The 26,368-nt window shown below is 41.9% G+C and overlaps 1 long non-coding RNA gene across 1 annotated transcript; it reads left to right on the plus strand.

Annotated features, from left to right (window-relative positions):
• Positions 1-2,804: 2,804 nt before the first annotated feature.
• Positions 2,805-17,858, plus strand: LOC121080386. Its single transcript, XR_005825355.1, has 4 exons — positions 2,805-3,020; positions 14,335-14,340; positions 17,188-17,194; positions 17,846-17,858. It is a non-coding gene; the product is annotated as an uncharacterized LOC121080386 (long non-coding RNA).
• The last annotated feature ends 8,510 nt before the right edge of the window (positions 17,859-26,368 follow it).

Below are 26,368 nucleotides of genomic sequence, written 5' to 3' on the forward strand. Positions count from 1 at the left end.
GGGGACCAGTCCATCTGTAAAGCTATCCGTAAGACATAAGATTACTGTATGCTTATGCAGGGTGGCATATGACGGGTAGTTAGTGCCGCAGGTATACATTTGATTTTGTTTTAGTGTTTGTTTCGATATTAAGGTAATATCGGAAATTCATGTTTTAGTCTGAAGACTAAAACATTCGATGATTTGGAGTCAATCTGCATATATAGGATTGATAATTATAGGACTAATATTAATTGTTGTACTTATTTTATGTTGTAAATGTAAGAACATTTCTGTATTAGGTGTGATATGAATGTGGATGTGCGAGTATTGTCTTGAACATCCGAGGGGTGAGTGTAAACCTTTATACATTTTAAGGTGTATGTGGTGTAAAGAATTATTCTGTATATGGTGGGGGCAAGAAATTGAATGCCCTAATTGTAAGATTTGGACTTCCTGGGATAAGAGAGAGAGAGCTGTAAGTGAGATTAGAGTGACCTGTGGCTGGGATAGCGTTTAAGGTATTATGGGGGGAAAACAGAGTGGTGGAATATTAAGAAAGAGTCCACTGGGATGTGTTTTGAGCCATTGGAAGGAAATAGGAGGGCAACCTGGAGGAAGCGTAAATAAGAAAACCCTGATTAAGTATTGTAACCAGTGGTGGCCCCTGTATAAGCTGGGGGATGAAGAAAAATGGCCCTTAAAAGGGACACTGAATTATAACGTTTTGCTACAATTAATGTTATTTTTAAGGCGGAAGGAAAAATCAGATGAAGTGATGTATGCTGATATGTTCTTTACTTTGAGGAATCACCCAGAGTGGCAAAAGGAGTGCGGTATTAACCTAGCTCCACAAGATCCCTTAATAGTAGCAATAGAAAAGGATTAGAGGGGAAGTGGTGTTGGGAGAATGAAGAGATGTTGTTCGGCATGTAGTATTGGACAAAGATGTTTAAAATTGAATGAACTGGAGGAAAGGATGGAAGATTTTGTCTCACCCCTGCCTCCGGCATGGTTAGATGGTGATACAGGTAGAGAAGTAAGGGTTGAAGGGGCAAGTGATGAATTGGACTTAAGGGACTTTACTCCAATAACTGCTCATACTCGAAGTAAGGCTGGGCTGATAGTTCAAGCCCCATTGCGACAAGCTATGGGAACTAATGGTCCTGCCAGGATAAAAGTACCCTTTACGACAAATGATTTGGATTCTTGGAAAAAAGCGGTAAAAGGGTACCAAGATGATCCGGAAGCAATTGCTAAAAGATTTGAGCTAATTGTTAAGAATTTAGATTCAGATTGGAAAGATATAGATATAATGCTGGATGCGTTATCTGAAACAGAAAAACAATTAGTAATTAAGACTGCTTGGACACAGGTGCAGATTCAAACAATGACGGGAGCTCTACCAGGTACAGTATAAGTTCATGTGCCAAGAGCAGACCCTAACTGGGATTATAATGATGAAAATGATTATCGATTGTTAAAAAAATATCAGGAATGGATAAGAATTGCTTTGGAAAATGCAATACCAAAATCAGTTAATTGGTCAAGACTGTATACAATAAAACAAGGGCAATCTGAAACTCCTACAGAATTTCTTAATCGATTGAGAACGGCTATGCAAAAGTACAACACCTTAGACCCTTCATCTGAGGGGGCAAACAACAGCTGGTTTCACTGTTTCTAGGACAGTCCGCCGAGGATATAAGGCGGAAACTCCAGAAATTGAAGGAACCAGATATAAGAGATTTGGAAAAGTTAGTGGAAGAGGCTTGGAGAGTATTTAGAAATCGGGAAGGGGATGAAAGGCAGAAATTAGGATAAACTATTGCTGCAGCTATAGTAGCTGCATTAAGAAAACATAAAGAGCCCCTCCGAGGCAGAGGTCGGGGAGTTGGAAGGCGGGGAGGACTTCGGCAGCCCTTAAAATCAGATCAGTGTGCCTATTGTAAATAAATAGGTCATTGGAAAGGACAGTGTCCTAGGCTGAGCGGAGCCCAACCTGTGATAGCCAGCGTTACCCCTGACCAATGAAAGGGACCGGGGTAGTCTAACCTAGCGGATCCCCTGGTTAAAATAAAGCTAGGGAATATGGAGCAGGAAATGGATTTTTTGATAGATACAGGAGCCTCTTATTCAGTGTTGAACCAAAAACTAATACCAGAAGATAAAGAATTTGTAACTGTGATAGGAGCTACTGGCCAACAAGAAAAAGCCTTTTTCTTAAACCATTGAAATATAAATTGGGAAAACAGATGGGAATATGCTGCGGGCATTTCGGGCGAGCGGGAGTCAGATTCAAATACTCATGGAGATCAAGATCTGATCCGTTTATTGTACAAACCAGGTACACTTTTATAAGGCACTCTATAAGCGTGTGATAATATGATTGGCTATTTTACAAGCGTATAATAATATGATTGGTTAACAATTGTTTATTGGCAAGATTTCTGTTTCTACTTCTTCAGGCACGTAGGCTCTTTTCTGTTGTTTCCCAGCTCCTCTTATCACGTCCTGCTGGCCCTGGTTTTGTGCAAGCACCTGCAATTTGTTCCTCCCTCTTCATTCCACTGTTCTGGTCGTGCCCTCGTCTTATTTCTTCAGTATTTTTCCACTTGCTTCAAAGTTCAGTATAATCATTCAATACAGCAAGAGCCCCAACACCTCCCCCTTTCTTTTTAAATACAGCATTAATACTGCGTTCCACACAGCTCTGAAAACATTGTAAAAGGCAAGGCACTAAAAGTAACAAAAGAATAACAAACAACAATATCAACACAGCAAGAGCCCCAACACCTCCCCCTTTCTTTTAAATACAGCATTAATACTGCGTTCCACACAGCTCTGAAAACATTGTAAAAGGCAAGGCACTAAAAGTAACAAAAGAATAACAAACAACAATATAGACAGACCTTGTTTCAGTAAATCCCTCAACCACCCTCCAATGCCCAAAGAAGCAAACCACGCATCTATACCTGAAGAACCTTCTTTAACTTGATGTATACGATCTCTTAACTCCTCCAGCTGTCGGTGGATACTTCGTCCCATTTTCCCTCTCTCCTCAGAAACAACATTAATTGCAGGAGAGTGTTATAATCTAACGTTCCTCCCTCCTGAGGCCATTTCGCATCACTCCCCAATTTATACAAAGGCCACCACTGATTACAATATTTAATCCATTTCCTTCTATTTTCGGTACCACCATGTCCTACGATATCCCTCCAATGTTTTAATATACAGCCCAAGGGCGATTTTTCACAGGGCTTACTCCTTCCATTTCCCATTTTACAATTTTAATTACTTCCTCTCCGGTCGCCTTAGCCACCCAAGGTCGGAAACACGGATAGAGCTCCTTACTTGTTTTGCACTCAAACGCGCGTCTCAAGCACTCTTGCACTCACACTCAGTCAAAATAATTAAGCTATACACGGAAAATCAAAATGCGCATCTCAATCACACCATTCACACTCTCCGGGCAGCCCTCAGTCACACAAGCAGTATGTTATACGGTACCGTGCACTTATGTACAACTTTTAGGAACACTAACAGTTCACAAAGTATGCATTTCAATGAACAATTGCCAAAAAACAAACAACAAACAAAAACACATTTTTCCTGGTCTTAAGCAGAGTGTTAAGTTTTCCGCTATTTGCCACGAATTACCAAAATATTATTATTTTTCAACATACATTTCATAACTCCAAGTTTTGAACATGTAACAAGACAACACATAGAACAAACAAGACACAGAGCGCTATTTCAGTTGTTACATTCTAGGAATTCCCCAATTCTTAAGACAACCTAAAGGAAGTTTTTAGCTTCCCCCCCCCCATTTTTTTTTTTTTTTTTTTTTTTTTCCTCCTGGGGACTACGCTGCGCGCCAGACGTCTCCGTGCGTCTCACCAGCCGCCCCGTTACTAAACATACCGTTTTATCCGTGGATCCAGGGGTTCTCTTCTGCTCCCGGGTGAACAGCTGAGAAGAGGAGGCTCCACCGAGAAAATCTCCCGGGGCGCGCCTAGGAGCGTCCGCTCCGCAGCTGGTCCCTCAGCCGAGCAGAAATCCTCCTGCCTGGCTCGCCAAAACTGACGTGCGGAATTTGACTCTATAACTCGAAAGTTATAAAGTAGGTATGTTTATTGCGCGCAGATGCACGGGGGATCGCTCCTCCACAAGCGTGCATACCCGAAGTGACGAACCATCCCACATTTATACAATGAAACAAATGAATATTCAATTAACGCCTATACATATTCGTTACCTAAACCCCGCTTCGTATGTTAATTAGCTTATCAGTCCGTTTCCTGGAATGTGGTGGTCTTGCAGGTTTGTAGGTGATTCATGTTCTTGTGACCATCCGATCTTCTCCAGCAAGGAAACTTAGCACTCCCTCCCTCTAGATAGCATTGGAATATCTCTCATCCTTTTCTCATTCTTTTTTTTTTTTTTTTTTTTTTTTTTTTTAAAATAGCCCCTTTTGTTAGAGGAAGATGGGCAGGCGTCTCCTCAAAACTGTCGTGCGAGCCAATGTCTTTACCCCCTTAGTCCCGACTTGCACAGATTCCCATAAGTCCTCTCCCACTTTCTTCCATGTTTCATTATTATATACATCTTGCGTAGAAGCAAGGTAACCACGGCGGCGACTCCAACATAGCAGATCAATTACTGCCTGCCGTGAGACTGGCGTTTCAGTTTTCTCTGCCAGTTTCATCAAACTGTCTACGATTGCTTTTTCCACCACTGATGCAGTGATTCCCATCCTGCTTAAGTTTCCTGACTCACCGGTCAGCCGTGCACATTCCGCCTTTCTTCGGGCGCCCAGCTCTCTCTCCGCTGGCAGCAGGATCCTCGCTGGCTCTGCAGCTTGTAACACGATCCTTAATGAATCCTCCTGACTTTTTGACCGATCCTGTCGACCCTCACCGGATCACGTCGGGGTCACCAGATGCTGCGGGCATTTCGGGCGAGCGGGAGTCAGATTCAAATACTCATGGAGTTCAAGATCTGATCCGTTTATTGTACAAACCAGGTACACTTTTATAAGGCACTCTATAAGCGTGTGATAATATGATTGGCTATTTTACAAGTGTATAATAATATGATTGGTTAACAATTGTTTATTGGCAAGATTTCTGTTTCTACTTCTTCAGGCACGTAGGCTCTTTTCTGTTGTTTCCCAGCTCCTCTTATCGCGTCCTGCTGGCCCTGGTTTTGTGCAAGCACCTGCAATTTGTTCCTCCCTCTTCATTCCACTGTTCTGATCGTGCCCTCGTCTTATTTCTTCAGTATTTTTCCACTTGCTTCAAAGTTCAGTATAATCATTCAATACAGCAAGAGCCCCAACAGGAATACATAGGTTTCTATATCTACCTGGATCTCCAAAATCCTTATTTGGTCGAGACTTGTTAGAACAATTAGAAGCAGAAATTGTCTTTGAAAAAGGGAAAATGGAATTAAGAATAGGAGAAGAACAATTAATTAATGTTTTGAGTTTGGCATTAATACAAACTGAATCTAAAGGTGAGATACCTTCAGAGATCATAGACCAAGCATATCCAGGAATTTGGGCTACTGAAGTTCCTGGAAGAGCTAAAAATGCAGCTCCAATAATTATTAAATTGAAGCCAGGAGAAAAACCCGTTAAGGTTAAACAACATCCTTTGAGGCTAGAAGATAGGAAAGGGATTAAAGAGATAATTGATAAATTCCTACAGTATGGAATACTAGTCGAATGTGAATCAGAGTACAACACACCCACATTGCCAATCAAAAAGGCAGATGGAAAAAGCTATAGGTTAGTTCAGGATTTGAGGGCCATAAATAAAATCACTGAAGATATACATCCGGTAGTGGCAAACCCTTATACTTTGCTAACTAAATTAAAAAATAGTCAAGTTTGGTTTACCATACTGGATTTAAAGGATGCCTTCTTTTGCCTAACCTTAGCCACAGAAAGCCAAAATCTATTTGCCTTTGAATGGGAAAACCCTGACTCAGGCAGGAAGACACAGCTTACCTGGACGGTATTACCCCAAGGGTTTAAAAACTGCCCTATGATTTTCGGAAATCAATTGGCGAAAGAACTTGAAACTTGGGAATCACCTGACAAAGAAGGAATCCTATTACAGTATGTAGATGATTTATTGATTGCTACAGAGACTAAAGAAAGTTGTATTCAATGGACTGTAAGCCTTTTTAACTTTCTGGGATTAAGCGGGTATTGAGTTTCTCAACAGAAAGTCCAGTTGGTTCAACGATGTGTGACCTATTTGGGACTTGAAATATCAGGACAACGTGAACTCGGAACTGAGTGAAAAGAAGCAATTTGTCGAACTCCAGAACCCCAGACGGTAAAGGAATTGAGGACATTTTTGGGTATGGCAGGTTGGTGTCGACTTTGGATATATAATTATGGGATAATGGTGAAACTGTTATATGAATTAGTGAAAACAAATCAAAGTTAATTTGGACCGGAGAGGTGCAAAATGCCTTTAAACAACTTAAACGAGAACTAATAAGAGCTCCTGCTTTGGGACTACTGGATGTTTCAAAACCATTTTGGCTATTCTCTTATGAAAGGCAAGGAATAGCCTTAGGGGTACTGGCACAGAAACTGGGCCCTTATAAATGGGCAGTAGCTTATTTCTCCAGACAACTGGATGAAGTAAGCAAGGGATGGCCGGGATGCCTTCGGGCTGTTGCAGCAGTTGTCAATATTCAGAAAGCCCGAAAGTTCACAATGGGGCAGAAGATAACAGTGTTAGTTTCTCACACTGTTTTGGTGGTTCTGGAGCAGAAGGGAAATCATTGGCTCTCACCTCAGAGATTCCTGAGGTACCAAGCTATATTAGTGGAACAGGATGATGCTGAAATCATGGTTACTAATGTTATAAATCCAGCTTCCTTCCTCAGTGGAGCCCCGAGTGAGCCAGTAACACATGACTGTATTGAGACCATAGAAACTGTATATTCTAGTCAGCCAGATCTTAAAGAGGAACCGCTAGAGGACGCTGATGATTCGTGGTATACAGACGGAAGTAGTTTTTTAAAACAAGGACAGCATAAAGCAGGATATGCAATCACAACCGTACGACAGGTAATCGAACTAAACCTTTGCCTCCAGGAACTTCCGCTCAGAAGGTGGAAATCATTGCCCTCACCTGGGCATTGGAACTGGCAAGAGGGAAAAAGATAAATATTTGGACAGACTCTAAGTATGCGTTTGGAGTAGTTCATGCACACAGAGCAATTTGCAAAGAACGAGGATTATTGACTGCACAAGGAAAACAGATAAAACGCCCAAGAGATCCTGAAGCTATTGGAAGCTGTAAAATGTCCTGATAAAGTCACTATTATGCACTGCCAGGGGCATCAGAAAGGAGGCACTGATTTGGAAATTGGAAACCGCCTGGCCGACCATGAGGCCAGACAGTAGCAGAGGAGGTGGGAAAGGAGGAATTATCCTTAATACCAGATGGTAAAATCCAAACTGTAAGTGCAGATCAGGAACCAAGCTATTCTAAAGAAGACCTAAAGCTAATTTAGGACATGAATGGTAAAATAAAATTCAATAAGTGGACCTATTTGGCAGATAGCCGTATAGTGGTACCATCCAATTTAATATGGACCACAGCCCTAACAGAACAAAATAAGACTCATTGGGGAGCTGACACAATATATAAAAGTCTAAATCAAAAATTGATAGGGCAAAACTTATATATTGTAATAAAACAGGTGACTCAGCAATGCAAAGTGTGTTCACGTAGTAATCCCAATGTAACAAATACAATAAAACTAGGGAACATTAGTAGAGGAAATTGTCCAGGACAACAGTGGCAAGTTGATTTTTCCAAACTCCCAAGAAAAGGGGGGTACCGATATTTATTAGTTATGACTGATACATTTTCAGGTTGGACAGAAGCTTTTCCTTGTCAAAAAAATAAAGCAAGAGAGGTAACGAAGGGATTGTTGAATGAGATTATTCCCTGTTTTGGGGTTCCGGCAACAATCTCTTCTGATAGAGGCTCACACTTTTGTGCCAAAATAATACAAGTGAGTACAGTATTGGGAATAGATTGGCAATTACACACTCCTTATAGGCCTCAAGCAAGTGGGCAAGTGGAAAAAACGAACCATTTAATTAAACAACAAATAGCAAAAATAAGGCAAGAAACAAACCTAACTTGGCCACAATCTCTCCCTTTAGCATTATTAAGAATCCGAACTAAGCCAAGAACAAAGGAAAATTTAAGCCCTTTCGAAATATTATACGGGAGACCATACCAGTTACAATTTGCTGGAGAAGACCTAAGACAGCTGGGAGAGGGATATTTGTGTGAATATGTGAAGGCCCTCCAGGGACAATTAAAGGTTATATGTTGCAGAATGGCTGTGTGATCACGGCCATGACTCCCTTAAAGATCTTTGTGAAACAAAGTTAGCGTAAGTTAGCTGAAGCAGGCCTTGCAGCTATGCTGAGGCATGCTGATAAGGAAGCTGAGAAAAACACACTGACCTTGTGCCTAATGTTGTAAATAACTTTGAGGAATTCGCGTAGACAAGAGAGAAAAAAAATATGTAGCTAGCTAACCGCAGAAACCGCAAGTAGGAGGACGTATGAAAATGTAACCCTTTAGAGCTTAACCAATCAGCAGATGACTAGTAGGCATAATTAACTGGAACTGTATATAAGACATAATTGCGCCGTAATAAATCGAAGCTTACTTTATCACTCACACTGAGTTTGCCCGCTTGACTTCCCTCGCCGTCAGCAGTTATAAATAAACAAATATTGGGAACAAGGGCCAGAGGGTTGGATCAACCAGTCCATTCCTTTAAATCTGGTGACTATGTGTATAATATAAAGACTTTTTCAGGGAAACCTTTGGAAGAAAAGTGGGAAGGACCCTATCAGGTGCTGCTGACAACCTTCACCGCCGTCAAGATAAGAGAACAACCAGCCTGGATTCACTATCTCGGATAAAGAAGGCTCCTGAGAAATCATGGGCAGTCACCTCAGCAGAACCCATGAAACTACGATTTATTAGATCATAATTGTAATAGTAATAATTTCTTTAGTTGTAATAACTTCTAGAAACACAATGGACTGTCAAAAGGATCAGGGATATTTGTGTAGAGTTATTCTGATCTTAATTGTAATAATTGTAGAGATTTTAGAAACTGAAGCATGGATAAACAATACCCGTCTTCAAACACTGCAAAGAATTGTTAATGCCACGAAAGCTAAGGAATGTTGGATATGTACCTCTCTTCCTAAGGGAGGCCTGATAACACCCCTGTATGGGGTGACCTCCCAAAACTGGAATTATCTAGATGGCAAATGGCCTACATGGCCAGACTGTTGGAAAAAGTCAAACGATGGTGGAGGATATTACCTATTTGATAATAAAACATGTAAGTTGGGTCCCAGATTTGATTTACAAATATTAAATCTGACCACCACAGTAGTTATGAAAAGCGATAATAACTGCCATTGGAAAGCTTGAAGTAAAACAGGAGGACCATGCCCTGGAAATCCAGGGCAAAACTCTTGTTCCGAACCTAATGGATGGAATGATTAAGCAGGGAGATTCTTAGCAGCCAATTTAACTGCAACACATGTGTAGAAGAATGGCTGCAGAAGCGTGGCCATAGAATCCCTGAAGATCTGCACAATCCAGGCCTGGTATTAGAATAGGCCTGGAATTAGAATTGTGCTGAAGTTGTTGTGCTGAAGTTAACAAGAAGGTAGCCTTGAGCTATTCTTGAATCCTGAGACAAAGTAACTTTGTTGTACTAACAGGCCGTAGCTGTAACAAGCTGCAGCTGTTAGGGAAGACAGGTGCAAGGCCAAGGGAGATAGGGAGCGGTATGGGAATAAAGGGAGTACCAAACCGCAAGGCTAAAACATAGCTAACACAAATAGCTGCATAGATAGAATGCTTGTTCTAATCATGATTAGTGGTGTGAGAGCAGCGCACGCTTAGGGGCTAATAACCAATTATATTTTTGCTTTGGGAACATGCTTGTGTATCAAGTCTATATAAGAAGTGTTAGAAGCCAATAAAGATGAGCAAGATGCATAACTCATATTGATTTATGTCTTGACTCTGGCGGACCCCTCTCCCAACAATTGGCGCCCGAATGATGGGAAAGCTGGAAAAACTCTGCCTTTGCATTGCGATGGTGGGCTTTGCGAATTGAGAGTTGCTAGAGAGGAGTTCGAGCAGGAAGACATCCGTAAGGAGTAAAGGTGTCTGAATCCGGCATAGAGCTCCTGCACAGACCTGCACCGGTAAGACTGTTTTTCCCTCGATAATGGAAAGAGAGGCAGCACTCACACTGTTTTCTGATATTCTTGCTAAGCGAGAGGCTAGCATGAGCACAAAGAAGCTCCGTGAGCTCTGTAGGTGGGCGAATGAAAAAGGACACTTAAAAGACCCGCAATTGATGTTTAGTGTGACTGAGTGGCGAGAGATTGGGCATTCCCTTTGGGATGTGACCCTTAGCAGCAGCAAGTCGGCCAAGGACTTGGGACCAACCTGGCGGGAGGTCATGAACCATTTACGATCAATGGTTGCGGAGAAAAAGATGGCTATGGCTGCTTCAGACCTCCTTGGTCGGGAAACCGAGTCTATGGAATCGATATGATTATTTGGTCAAGGCGTTCCATCTGTGAAAGGCATGATTGTGCCTATTAAAAAATCTGCGACAGAGCTATTACACCCGACACCGACACCGGAGGGTGCCGCCACAAAGGGTGCTCCATGCCGACCTGAAAGCTACCGAGAGCTGTCCCCTGTGCTAGATGAGGAAGAGGGTACAAGAGCGGGTCCGAGCGTGCCTCTGAATGAGAGCGCAGAGTCCGATAAAGAAAATGAACCCACCCCAGTTACTCCGATGCCCCATGTGAATCCGAGTATAATACCCCTATCCTAACAGTTAAGAAACGAGGTGGAAAGTATAGAGTAGTATAAGAATTAAGAGCCATCAATAAGATAACAGAAGATTTGTATCCCATGGTAGCTAATCCATATACATTATTATCTAGGTTAGGATCTGAATTGGCCTGGTTTACCGTACTGGATTTAAGGGATGCATTTTTCTGCCTACCCTTAAGCCCAGAGAGCCAATTGTTATTTGCTTTTGAATGGGAACACCTGGACTCTGGAAGAAAAACACAACTCACCTGGACTGTGCTACCACAAGGTTTCAAAAATAGTCCGACCCTTTTTGGAAATCAGTTGGCCAAAGACTTAGAAAGGTGGGAGCGTCCGTCAGGAATTGGAGTGATTCTGCAGTATGTAGATGATATCTTGATAACTACTGAAAACAAAGAGTCATGCATAGAATGGACAATAAGTCTGTTAAACTTCCTTGGATTAAATGGTTATTGAGTTTCTTCCCAGAAAGCCCAAGTTGCAGAACAACAAGTAATTTACCTTGGATACGAACTTATGGACAGCAAGAGGATTCTAGGAACTGCATGGAAGAAGCCATCTGCCAGACCCTGAGACCACAGATGGGCAAAGAACTTCATACCTTTCTTGGCATGACAGGTCGGTGCCGCTTGTGGATTTATAATTATGGACTTCTGGTAGGACCCCTTTATGAACTCTTAAAATCAGATTTGAAAACCTTGGCCTGGAATAAGGAGGCTGATGAAGCTTTTTGGAAGCTAAAACAAGAACTTATGAGAGCACCAGCATTAGGGATACCAGATCCAGCCAAACCTTTCTGGTTATTTTCTCACAAAAACCAAGGAATAGCCTTGGGCATTCTGGCCCCAAATGCGGGGCCATATTGGAGGGCAGTAACTTACTTTTCTAAACAGCTTGACAAAGTAAGCAAAGGATGGCCAAGTTGTCTAAGAGCAGTGGCTGCGGTAGTACTCAATATTCAAGAGGCACGCAAATTTACATTTGGCCAAAAGGTTACAGTGTTGGTATCACACACTGTATCCACAGTTTTGGAAGCCAAAGGGGCCCATTGGCTGTCACCTCAACGATTCCTTCAGAATCAAGCTATTATGGTGGAACAAGATGATGTGTAAATTGTGGTTACTAACATTGTCAATCCAGCATCTTTTCTCAGAGGAATTGAACTAGAACCAGTATCCCAGGGTTTAGAGACAACTGAAGGAGTATACTCCAGCCAACCAGATTTGAAAGAAGAACCGCTAGAAGATGCTGAAGATACGTGGTATACAGATGGGAGTAGCTTCATTCAGTATGGAACACATAAGGCTGGGTATGCAGTAACTACCACCGATGAGGTAATAGAAGCTAAAGCCCTCCCTTCCAACACCTCAGCCCAGAAGGCAGAAATCATAGTTCTGATCCGAGCTTTAGATTTAGCAAAAGGGAAGAAAATCAACATTTGGATAGACCCCAAATATGCATTTGGCATAGTTCACGCCCATGGGGCAGTTTGGAGAGAGAGACTACTGTCTACCCAAGGAAAACACATAAAACATGCCGGAGAAATTCTCAAGTTATTGGAGGCAGTCCAACTGCCAGAGAAAGTGGCCATCATGCATTGCAAAGCCCATCAGAAAGGAACAACAACCCAGCATATAGGTAATTCCATGGCTGATCGCAAAGCCAAAAGGGCAGTGAAAATGGGTATGGCAGAATTGTACTCTTTAATCCCAGACAGTAAAATACATATTGATCAAATAGTTAGGGAACCAAAATACTCAAAGGAAGATCAGAAACTCATTACAGATATGGGTGGAAAGGTAGAAAAGGATGGGTGGGTTAAGACACCACAGGGAAAAATTATAGTACCATTTGCAGTGCTATGGGCCTTAATTATGGCAGAACATCAGAAAACTCGTTGGGGAGCAGAAGCCTTATGCAGATATTTAATCCGTATATCGTGGCCCGAAATCTATATACTACCATCAGACAGGTAACCCAACAATGTGAAGTCTGTTTGCAGAACAACCCTCAAACCAGCCAATGGATCATGTTAGGACAAATAGGAAAAGGGAATCACCACCCTGGGCAATGGTGGCAGATTGATTTTCCAAAACTCCCAAGAAAAGGGGAGTTTCAATATTTATTGGTTATGACTGACACCTTTTCGGGTTGGCCAGAGGCATTCCCCTGCCGAACTAATAAAGCTAGGGAAGTGACTAAGGCACTGGTGCAAGAAATAATACCAAGATTTGGAGTCCCGGCAGTAAAATCCTCTGACCGAGGATCACATTTTGTGGCCAAAACTACTCACCAAGTTAGTAAACTTTTGGGAATTGATTGGCAATTGCACACCCCATATAGGCCACAAGCAAGTGGTCAGGTGGAGAAAATGAACCACCTTATCAAACTATAAATTGTAAAATTGGGACAGGAAGCTGGATTTCCTTGACCTCAGTCACTACCCTTGGCTCTTCTGAGAATTAGAACGAAACCAAAAACCAAAGAAAGACTAAGCCCTTTTGAGCTATTGTATGGGAGGCCCTATATGATACAAATGGGGACATCTACTGAAATTGGTAATGAGGTATTAACTGATTATGTAATAAGTTTGCAGAAACAGCTACGAGAAATAGAAAAGCAAGTCCTGGGAACTCGTGCCCGTGGACTGGATGGGCCAGTACATAATGTTGTACCAGGTGATTATGTATATGTTAGATCTCTTTCAAATTCACCTCTGGAAAAAAAGTGGGAAGGTCTTTTTGAAGTACTGTTTACATCCCATACAGCAGTCAGAATTAAGGAACAAGCATCCTGTATCCATCATACCAGAGTGAATAAGGCCCCTAAGTCACAATGGAAATCAACACCTACTGGACCTCTGCGGCTTCGGATCCAATGAAAAGACTGTTGATCGTTTGTATAATAATTTTCTGTATAGTAGGAACTCATTCTTGGGACCAGAATCTGTTTGTACAACTAACCCATAATGTAACAAATGCTGTGAATTTGACAGATTGCTGGGTATGTTCAGCATTTCCCAAAGGCAGTACAGAATTTCCATTATATGGTGTATTGGTATCACAAGCAAATTGGAGCTGGCCATTTAATCATAAAGAATTTGGTTGTTATGAATCTCCAGATAGTACAGCAGGATGCCGATTTGAAATACAGAAATTAGGAAATTCTACTATAATTAGAAGGAATGATATGAATGCTCCACAGATGGAATGGTGCAGCTTAAACTATACTGCTCTCAACTGATGTGTATGTGACATTTCTAGATATACAAAAGGAAAATATAGCATTACTCCGGAATATAGAAAAGTGCATCTAGGTATGCTCATTAATCAGACCTATGGCTTCTTACCTAAAGGATTATGGTGGTTATGTGGAGATGGTCAGGCCAAAAAAGGACTACCTAACCAATGGCAAGGTGAATGTGGGTTAGGATACCTAGTTCCCCAAGGTAGAATATTTAATCATTCACATCCTCCACCAGATATTTTGAGATCCTCATGAAAATTGGTTAAACAAGGAACCAATAACCCCCGGTGACCCGAAGAACAGGATTCCGTAGTTTTGTCAGATGGTTTCTTCCTTCATTAAGAGTGAGTTAGAAAAAGCAATACTAAATATTTCTGCCACGGTAAAACAAATGCTAGTTAGGAGGAGCGAACCTCCTTGTACCCGGCGCTGCAATAAACATACCTGCTTTAAACTCTCCTCAAGATGTAAAGTACGATTCCGCATGTCACTATAGAAGAATCTTCTGCAAATGCCATCCATGTTTGAATGTGAGGATCAGTGATTAAAATCTTGGTAGCAAATGACAGGATTTACAGCTACTGTGAGTGCTTGTAGCCAGCTGTCCAGAGAAGCACAAGGCTACAGTCTGGTTATAGGTGACGTGCGGAATTAGACTCTATAACTCAAAAGTTATAAAGTAGGTATGTTTATTGCGCGCAGATGCACGGGGGATCGCTCCTCCACAAGCGTGCATACCCGAAGTGACGAACCATCTCACATTTATACAATGAAACAAATGAATATTCAATTAATGCCTATACATACTCGTTACCTAAACCCCACTTCGTATGTTAATTAGCTTATCAGTCCGTTTCCTGGAATGTGGTGGTCTTGCAGGTTTGTAGGTGATTCAGGTTCTTGTGACCATCCGATCTTCTCCAGCAAGGAGACTTAGCACTCCCTCCCTCTAGATAGCATTGGAATATCTCTCATCCTTTTCTCATTCTTTTTTAAAATAGCCCCTTTGTTAGAGGAAGAGGGGCAGGCGTCTCCTCAAAACTGTAGTTGTCTCCTCAGAGCTGTGTGCCTATGTGACCAGACACCGCACCCATGACCAGTCACCATACCCACATTCCTTGAGCAGACATACACAATCACAATCGATGTCCATTGTCCCCATTTCACACTATTTCTCCATATCATAGGGACTTATGTTCTTACACGATGTACTTCTGAGCCAAGGACAAATAGCTGTAAATTGCAAAAGGAAGGTGAAATGCTCTCCTTTCTAACAGAGGTAGAATTTTCTTCTGATAATATTTTTTGAGAACTAATGATGCATGAACAGAGATTTTCTAACCAACTGTTACCTGCTCTTTTAGGAGCTGTGCAGAACATTTTGTTCCACTAGTTAATTATTGAGCCCTGAAAGTGTTTCATGTTTGCATGCAAACAGTCTTTGCTCTTAAGAGCTGATAGGTTTATATATGGACAGTGCAAACATTCAGATTCTCTGTGTTTCCTTAACTACAACAGGTTACTCAGCTGTAACGTTTCCCATTTCCAGGGTATGTTGTGTTACTAGGTCCTTAATTCTGGTAACTGCTACAGTCTCCAGGCTATTTACAACACTGTGGAGGAATGAAGGCAGTGAGTTGATTAGCATTGATAATATGCAGCTGTGGCCTTGCCTTAGAGGCAGTGGGTTGATTGACATGGATGTTGTGCAGCTGTAGCTTGTTCCTGCTAAAGTAGTTAAATAGCCTCAAGGATTGAGGAAAAGGTGGTTAGAGGGAAAAGCAGGAGTAGTGTGGTCTAACTTCTGGAGGAAGGAGGAACAGCATGGGCAGTAGCATCTGACTAATGGTAAAAGCCTTGTTACAGCTTGATAACTTGCTTGTGCTGCAATAATTGGTGCCCTGTATGAGGCTGAGTTGGACTCTGACTACAACTGGTGCCTAATGTAGCTAAGTGGGAGAATCTGCAACCCATAATAGATGCTGTGAGAGGTGAGCTGTTGGCAACTAATTGATATGGATGTATTGCAGTATTTGTTGTCCATCTTAACTCAAATGGCAGCTTTTGGTAACCAACGTAGATGGGGACTAATTGATATGGGTGCAGAAAAAAGAAAATTCTACATTATCAATACTTAAAGATATATTTGAAAAAAGTGTAAAATATAACAAGAAGGCAACAAAAGCCCTGCTGGGGTGGTGCAAAGTAAATGATGTGCTAGTTATGCTGAAAAATATCTCTGGTATTCAGACATGGCAAAACATGGGAAAACCCCTTTTTGAGGCTGCCTTGAGGGGGAATAAAATTATGACAATATTGTTAACAACGTGGAAATTAGTCTTAGGCTTACTAGAACAATTAAAAGTGGACAGGGAGACAAATACTATATTTGCAGTGTTTATGGATATATTTGAAAAAAAGAGGTTGTAAAGTATGATAAAATGGCAATAGGAATTCTGCTAGTGTGGTGTAAAAACTATGATTTGCCAGTTACGGTGGAAAAAGTTTTCAGTGTTCAGACATGGCAAAGTGTTGGGAAGCTACTTTTTGAGGCTGCCTTGAGGGGAGACAAAATTGCCACAGCCTCGTTAACATGGAGATTGATCATAGATTTGTTAATACAATCAGAAGTGGACAGAGACAAACCCTATGTTAACAATGCTAATAAACATATTTGAAAGTAGAGGCTTAAAGTATGATGAGAAGGCAATAAGAACTCTGCTAGGGTGGTTTAAAAGGAATGATTTGCCCATTACGGTAAAAAATGTCTGCAGTGTTCAGATATGGCAAAGCACTGGAATGTTACTTCTTGGGGCTGCCACGAGGGGACAAAATTGCCGCAGTCTCATTGACAATGTGGAGATTGGTCTTAGATTTACTAGAATAGTCAGAAGCAGACAGGGAGACAAAGGCTGCAGTTGAAATGGCCACATCCCTGGTTGCAGAGATGATACCCAATAAGGTACCTTTGGTGCCATTAGATTCTCTGCCATTGCCTGGTTCACGCAGTTAAGCCTGGCAGGAGCAGAGTGGTGCTGGGTTGAGTGGGCAGAGTCTGTTCCCTTCAGGGCAGCAGGGGGATCCGGTCATTGTCCAGTTACCTGACTGATCCTGAGTCACCTGTGCTAGGTTTATCGGAGGAGACCTCAGGTCATGTTCAACAACCAGTCCAAATCACAACATCTGGACCAGAGGACCAGATCCTGCCAAATTCTGGGAAAAGATGCAGGAGCAAGTACTCATGGAAGGGGATATTGATGCTGCAACTGCTGGGGCGGGTGGGCAGGCAGGCAGGGTGTTAGCCTGTCCAGTGCTGCGAAAGGATGGTAATGCTCCCCCCTAGTGGGAACCTCTCAACTGGGGAGTGATGAGAGTTAAGATCAACCTGTATACAGTATGGAATAGCCTGACCCTATGATCAATCATTGTTATGTTGTATTTTCACAGCAGAGCTTACTGCTCATGATTGCTGTGCAATTGTGCAAATTATATTGACCCCTATGCAAATGTTAATGTTTGAGTCAAATTGGAGGTACTTGGCAAATGAACAATCATTGATGAATTTAGAATACCCCCAGGATGACCCACGTTTTGGGGCAGGGGTCCCCCAATTGATGGGGGAGGATCTGGTTAACTCCTCAGTTACAAGCTTGCTTACATCCTATAGTCCTGCAGCAGAGAAGATTTAGCTCTCCAGGCTTTATTGCAGATCCCAGATCATGGTGCTCTGCAACAATCGTGGACCACAGTGAAACAAGGCCTAAATGAGGGATATGTATAATTCTTGGATAGGTTGAGAGACTTCCTGGACAAGAAAATACAGAATGGGGCAGCTAAGGAAACATTGTTACTCCAACTAGCTAAGGACAGTGTGAATGTGGACTGTAGGAAGGTTATTGCAGGTATGGTGAATTGTAATCCCACCCTAATAGAATTGATGGATGTATGTGGGAAAGTAGGAATTACTGTTTTCCAAATGGAGTGTCTGGCGAAAACCTTTGCTGATGCAGTCAGGGTTATCCATTGCTGTTATGAATGTGGGTGAGAAGGTCACTTAAAGGAGGACTGCCCAAAGAGATTGAAGCTGGGAAGAGCTGATGGTTCTGTCTTGGTGTTCTGTCAGTGTGACAGACCAGGACACTTTGCAAAACTCTGTAACTGACTGTCCTCGATTTACATTCAGCAAATGGGGGGAGGAACTACATGAATCCTCCACAAAAACCCCAGGCTTATGCAGTGAACTTACAGCCCGAAGCACTGGATCTGAGGTCACTGGAAGCACTGGATTGGATGTCACCACAGTAATAAGTGTGCTGTTGCTTGGATGTTCTAATTTGACTATACAAGGGCCCTGCAATGGAAGATAAACACAGACTTTCTGGTTGAAAACAAATGGGGATGACATGCGGAATTACTCTATAACTTGAAAGTTATGAAGTAGGTATGTTTATTGCACACAGATGCACGGGGAATTGCTCCTCCACAAGCGTGCATACCCGAAGTGACGAACCATCTCACATCTATGCAATAAAACAAATGAATATTCAATTAACGCCTATACATATTCGTTACCTAAACCCACTTACTCTTGCTTTGTATGTTAATTAGGTTATCAGTCCTTTGCCTGGAATGTGGTGGTCTTGCAGGTTTGTAGGTGATTCATGTTCTTGTGACCATCTGATCTCCAGCAAGGAGACTTAGCACTCCCTCCCTCTAGATAGCTTTGGAATATCTCTCATTCTTTTTTAAATAGTCCCTTTGTTGGAGGAAGAAGGGCAGGCATCTCCTCAAAACTGTAGTTGTCTCCTCAGAGCTGTGTGCCTATGTGACCAGACACCGCACCCATGACTAGTCACCATACCCACATTCCTTGAGCAGACATATACAATCACAGTCAGTGTCCATTGTCCCCATTTCACACTATTTCTCCATATCAATCCCCCCTTTTCTATCAAACTAAGTAAATTCTTTTACTTAAGCGGTCTTCCTGAATGATATAAAGCATCATACATAAGTGTTACCCTTTTAAACATTCTCCAAACCCACAAATATAACATAGTGGTTAGTATTAAGGAAATTCCTAAACTGATCAATAAGATCACAATGGGGTGTACCATAGTGTTAAGAGTTCCTGTTGCAGAAGGTGACCAGCCAAAGAGAGTATCCCACCAATTATGGTTTCCATCCTGTTCTACCTTTTTTAAAACTTTCTTGATCCCCTCTACATCATGATGGATCATAAGAAGAGTTTCGTGTCCCTTTTCTTTGGTTTCTTCCAGTATATGTTGTAAATCTGCATGTTTTAATACTTCTTTTATACTACTTATATGTAGTCTTATGTGGGTAGGAGTTATCATCTGTGATAGGGTAAACTTAGATGTAAAATTACAGATACAGTAATTTGAATATTGTGCAGTCTCCTTTACCTCCCCATCTATGGTTATTGTGTTACACTTAGTTCTCAAACACGCACATCCCTTCTCTGCATATATAATTACTGTTTTCAAGTTTGCATTTGGTCTGGCCTCGAAATGACATATTTTCTGATCTGTATCTAAACAAGTATCCTGGGCCATTATAGTATTGCTTTCACAGAGGAAGCCCTGCTGCTCTCGCATAATACAAGATTCTAAATCTACTGTTTGCCACTTGTTGCCTGTCTTTCTGGCCCATGTTCTATGTTCAAAAGGATATAGGAGCACCCCATTATGGTTAATTCCAAGGGCTACAATGGGGTGTATGGTAATTATTACTGCATTATGTATGGTTAATACAAAAGCTGTGATTGTGTGTTGGGGTCGTAGGTAAAGTTCACCATACTCCACCATGACTGGAGTTTTCTTTCTACCTCCATAGCATTGTCCCAAACCATCTTTTGAATTTCTGTAGGAAATATGCCTTCCTCTCCTTCTCTTATTATGGATGCAGCTATTGATTGCATCCACATTTGGGCTTGGATAAAACTTAGAGCCAGGGCGATGTCGTCCTGTAAACCACCTAACGCCTTAGTGATGAGTTGATTATCTCCCATGTTTATTTGTTCCCACCTGGGGAGTACCTTCGATATCAACCATTGGTGTGCCCCTAATGCTAATAATGAAGATTTTAGTGGTTGTTGTAGTTTTGATAGATCGGTCGTGGTGGCGGGTAGTTTATTCATTATCACCTCTGAATCTATGGAATTTAATACTCCGAGTCCTGTTCCCAATATTCCAGTTACATCTCTCACTATTCTGTTTCGATAAATATTTCCCCTTTTTCTTAACCAAGTTGTCCATCCGTCATAAGAGGTTCGTAAGAAGGGGGAACAGGATGGCTTAACATCAGAAACATTGACTTGTATTTGTAACTCTATTCGTTTAAGAGACCATTCTGGGTTAAACAACATTTGTTGCTGACCTGTATTTCTGATTACATATGGTCCAATTGTATAAATTTTTGGATTTGGTTTAGTTAATTTAAGATCGAGCGTTAATGGGATTGTTGTTGTAACTGTGGTGGTGGTAGGAACAGTGGTTAACATGATAGTTATTTTAATCTTATAAGTCAGAGCTGTTCTTGGGGATTCCTTTCCTAGGCATATTATAAAGATGGGCTCGGTTAAGGTAAAATTGTGCCAACGTTCCCGTGAATTAAAGCACATGGTTGTATTTAGAAGGGTAAGTTCCTTATCTACCTTTCCGACATTAATCAGGGTGTCTCCCGAAATCTTGGTGTTATCTTTTTCATTATATGTTTGACACCCTACTTCAGTCGACTTTGTGTACATCCGCCTGGTCCCATTGATTCCTTTGGTACACCTCATTTTCAGAAAAAAACACCATAGCTAGTTTTGTCTTTGAGTCCACCTTTCCCATTATTCCAGTGTGTTTTTTTCCTGGGCATGATTCCAAGGCCAGTTATCAGGCTCTTGGTTGTAGGCAAGAGAGAGGGTACAAAAAAACCCACAAATGGTTTAAACCCACTATTGATCATTTTAAGAATCTAAACGTTCCTCATATATACATATAAAATCTGTTTTGATCAAAATATCTTTGTTTGATTTGGGGCTTACTGATAACAAGTTGGGCAAGACTGGCCACTGGCTCAGTCCCAGACTCTTTTGTTCTATATTGTTTGTTGTGGTGCCCTTCCCATATGGTGGATCCACAACCGCTCAGGTTCACTTACTTGCCACCCACATTGTTCCCATTTGTCCGAGTAAATTTGAGTTTCAGTTCTTTTTTATCTGGGGTTACTCTCCACGAAGTTGCAGGGGCTTTCTTAATCCGGGTATGGTGAATCCAAGAATTCTGTCCCTCAACCTTGATTGCAGTGTAGGTGGTGAGTAGGACTTGAAAAGGTCCGGTCCACTGTGGTTCCAGGGTTTTATCTGCAAAACACTTAACGTATACATAGTCCCCTGGTGGTATATCGTGAACAGGTCCATCCAGGCCCCTACTGCGTGTTCCCATCACATGCTTCTCAATTCTTATTAATTGTTTGTTTAGTGCCACCATATAGGAAGTCATTGTTTCTTCACCAATCTGTGAAGACGTCCCCTTTTGTACCCCATAGGGTCGTCCATATAAAATTTCAAATGGGCTAAGCCCCTCTTTTGCTCTTGGTCTAGTTCGAATTCGTGTAAGAGCTAATGGCAAAGACTGGGGCCAAGTTACATTTGTTTCTTGACCTAGCTTGACAATCTGTTGTTTGATCATATGATTCATCTTTTCCACCTGGCCACTTGATTGTGGTCGGTATGGGGTATGTAATTGCCAATCTATTCCTAGATGGTGGCTGATCTGTTGTACTATTCTGGACACAAAATGTGGTCCTCTATCCGAGGACATTACCGCTGGGACTCCAAACCTAGGTATTATCTCTTGGAGCAGTATTTTGGTCACTTCCCAGGCTTTAGCAGTTCTGCACGGGAAGGCTTCTGGCCAACCTGAAAAGGTATCTGTTAGTACCAATAAATATCGATACCCCCCTTTTCTAGGAAGTTCCGAGAAATCACTCTGCCAATGTTGCCCTGGAACATTTCCTCTACTAATGTTCCCTAGTTTTATTTTATTTGCTGTATTGGGTTTATTGTGTAAACACGTTTCACACTGCTGAGTCACCTGTTTTATTACAGTATACAAGTTTTGCCCTATCAATTTCTGATTTAGACTTTTATATAAAGCATCAGCTCCCCAATGCGTCTTATTAATAATAGGGCTGTGGTCCATATTAAATTGGATGGTACCACTATATGACCATCCCTTAAATAAGTCCACTTACTTAATTTTATTTTATCATTCATGTCCTGAATTACCTTTAAGTTTTCTTTAGAATAGTTTGGCTCTTGATCTGTACTTACAGTTTGGATTTTATCGCCTGGTATTAAGGATAATCCCTCATTTCCTACCTCCTCTGTTACTCGTCTGGCCTCATGGTCGGCCAGGCGGTTTCCAATTTCCAAATCAGCGCCTCAGAGTGGGCCATTCCTCACATCAAGGTCTGGCATGGCATATGTTCCCACCGCTCAACGCCTACTGGGTTGCAGCCAACAGCGGAGCTCAAGATTCTTCTTGGTGGCAAACACAGAGGCCAACCCAGTCTTGCCCTTCACTGGTAGGAGGCACCTGACCAACCTTATTCCTTGTACTTCATTGTCAATGCAGTTTCATCTGCACATCCCATAACAAGTCACTGTCATGGCAAAACACACAGATTTACATTAGTAGAACTACTACAGAGTGTATTTTATTTCAGTTTTTCTGCCAATATCCCCCACAGCCTTGCTGACCAAGGGATATTGTTCTATCTGAATTGGGCAAGCCTCCCCCTTATCATTTTTACTGTAACAGGTAAAGCATTTTTCACCTTTCCTGGAATTTATTTTCAGATACACCTGGTTAAAAATTTCTTTTACTTCAGGGAGGTCCTCTTTTCCTCTTTTCTGTTGAATTAAATATAAGCTTAATATTTCAATTACTTGATCATTTTTAACTTTTGGTTTCATTTCTCCTTTTTTAAATGTCTAGATGTTCTAATAAATCTCATCCCAACAAAGATTTTGGTGAATTTGGCATTCTTGTTTGTTTTCTTACTTTGTACTTTAAAGGTTTCAGGATGTTTTCCTGGTGGCCAGCAGCTCCCACAACTGTAACAATTTTTTTTTTTTTTTTTTTTACTGAAGTTTAACAAATAAGTTGGTTTCTTATTCACTAAAATTCCACCTCATACCCATTGCCTGCCCTAAAGGGGCCGTTACTGGTCCTGTTGTACTGCAAATGCTGCAGCAATTGGGGTGACATTGTCAGGTCCTTCTGCTCAATTGTCAGCAACAGCAACCCCCTCCTCCTCACCATCAGGAGGATTCGGGACAGGAGATGCTCTTCCTGCTCTGCAGGTTACACAAGCCTGCCTCTGCAACAGCACTTCTGTTTTAACTCTTTCTTACCCTGAATGCAAATCTGCTCCTTGTTGCTTTAATCTGTGTTCTTACATATCATGCCTTCGCAGGCAAACAGAAAACATCCTGCCATGCATCCCAGCATGATTTAGTCTCACCTTTGAGTGGGTTACAGGGGTTCGTACAAACTCACCCCAACACTTTAACACTTTCACAGGGTCTTTGACTCTCCACACCCCGCTTTAGGTCTTACATACATTAGTACAAGTTTTTATCTTACAACGTGTTTCATTCTGGTCGCTCCACAGAAGGAACCACAACCTGAGCTTTTTAACACAAAAATTTCAACAAGAACATCTTTCTAGTTTAGGTCTCAGGTTTTTTTTTTTTTTTATATCCTTTTCTAGAGCCATAATCAAAGATCAGGTGATGTTAATCCCACACTCTTTCTAGTGCTAGTACCAAAGGATCCCGAGGGGGTACTAATCCACAGTCCTTTTGCCACTCGGGTTTGTCCCGGAGGATGAAAAACATGTCTGCATATGATACTTCGTCCCATTTTCCTTCTCTTCTCAGAAACAACATTAATTGCAGGAGAGTGTTATAATCTAACGTACCTCCCTCCTGAGGCCATTTCGCATCACTCCCCAATTTATACAAAGGCCACCACTGATTACAATATTTAATCCATTTCCTTCTATTTTCGGTACCACCCTGTCCTACGATATCCCTCCAATGTTTTAATATACAACCCAAGGGCGATTTTTCACAGGTCTTACTCCTTCCGTTTCCTATTTCGCAATTTTAATTACTTTGTTTTTCTCTGGCTGCCTTAGCCACCCAAGGTCGGAAATGCGGATAGAGCTCCTTACTCGCTTTGCACTCAAACGCATGTCTCAAGCACTCTTGCACTCACACTCAGTCAAAATAATTAAGCTATACACGGAAAATCAAAATGCGCATCTCAATCACACCATTCACACTCTCCGGGCAGCCCTCAGTCACACAAGCAGTATGTTATACGGTACCGTGCACTTATGTACAACTTTTAGGAACACTGACAGTTCACAAAGTATGCATTTCAATGAACAATTGCCAAAAAACAAACAAACCAAAACCCAATTTTTTCCTGGTCTTAAGCAGAGTGTTAAGTTTTCCGCTATTTGCCACGAATTACCAGAATATTATTATTTTTCAACATACATTTCATAACTCCAAGTTTTGAACATGTAACAAGACAACACATAGAACAAACAAGACACAGAGCGCTATTTCAGTTGTTACATTCTAGGAATTCCCCAATTCTTAAGACAACCTAAAGGAAGTCTTTAGCTTCCCCCCTTTTTTTTTTTTCTTCTTTTTTTTTTTTTTTCCTACGCAAAAGTTTCCCTTTTGCTATGAGGTCCCTCCTGTTACTGTGAGATTCCGCCTTATTCCGTCCCGCCCCCCGCTTTCCATCACGAGGCCTCCGGGCTTTTAGGAATGACAGTAACCTCGGGTTTGCTCGATCTGCCCTCAAGATTGCTAGCGGCCACCCCTTGGTCAGCAAACCCCCTCCCAAGGTACCTTTCCTCTTGGGGACTATGCTGCGCGCCAGACGTCTCCGTGCGTCTCACCAGCTGCCCCGTTTCTAAACATACCGTTTTATCCGTGGATCCAGGGGTTTCTCTTCTGCTCCCGGGTGAACAGCTGAGAAGAGGAGGCTCCTCCGAGGAAATCTCCCGGGGCGTGCCTAGGAGCGTCCGCTCCGCAGCTGGTCCCTCAGCCGAGCAGAAATCCTCCTGCCTGGCTCGCCAAAATGACATGCGGAATTAGACTCTATAACTCGAAAGTTATAAAGTAGGTATGTTTACTGCGTGCAGATGCACGGGGGATCGCTCCTCCACAAGCGTGCATGCCCGAAGTGACGAACCATCTCACATCTATACAATAAAACAAATGAATATTCAATTAGCGCCTATACATATTCGTTACCTAAACCCCGCTTCGTATGTTAATTAGCTTATATAGTTGCATTCCATTGATTCTCTTTGCCTTGGGTGTCTTGGTGGTGGTGATCCCACCTGACCTTTTGTAGATATGAGTTTTTATGCTCTTGAGAGGATGCCTCCTCCTTCACATGCAATGGGATGGTGGGTGTGGTCTGTGTTGGTGTGAGCAGTGGTCACAGGGGGTCCTCATCTGTGTGGTCGTGAGGGGTTTTAGGCCATCTCTGCTGTGCACATGAGCAGTTGCCTTATGTTACCACAGAAGTTTCTTCCAGGAAGTGCTAGCTAGATCTCACCTTTGCAGGACCTAAAGCCATTCCATCCTGTACTACCCTGTGCTACCAGGTTAGGCAACAGCAGCTCAGTTTGCAGCAGTTCAGCTTGAATTTGTGCACTGAGCAATGTTTAAGGCAATTATCTGTATAGTGGTTCCTTAAAAATAGTTTAATAGTCCAGACTGCAGAGTGACGAACACTTCCAGCTGCAGAATTCACTGTACCCATGGCTTGTGGGAAGTTTTCTTCCCACAAATGTGCAAAAACAAGAAGAGGGTGTTGGGGAATTTTTATGGTACCCCTTTGCTGCAATGGAGAGACAAGACGCTGCTTGATGCAAGCAAGATGTCGATTTATTGTACACAATCACGAGTTTATATATGTTTTCAGAAGCTGCGCGCTTTAAACAGATTGGTTCTTTAAGCTAAGCCTTACATACTAGGCAATCCCTGATTGGTGGTTAACTACAAACAAAGGATACTTTCATCAATTAACAGCAAGGTGTTACCTCTCCTTGGTGCCATCTGTCCCCCGCTCCCCTATCCTCTCTAGGCATGA

This window comes from Falco naumanni, chromosome W (genome assembly GCF_017639655.2).
Source record: "Falco naumanni isolate bFalNau1 chromosome W, bFalNau1.pat, whole genome shotgun sequence".
Lineage (NCBI taxonomy): Eukaryota > Metazoa > Chordata > Aves > Falconiformes > Falconidae > Falco > Falco naumanni.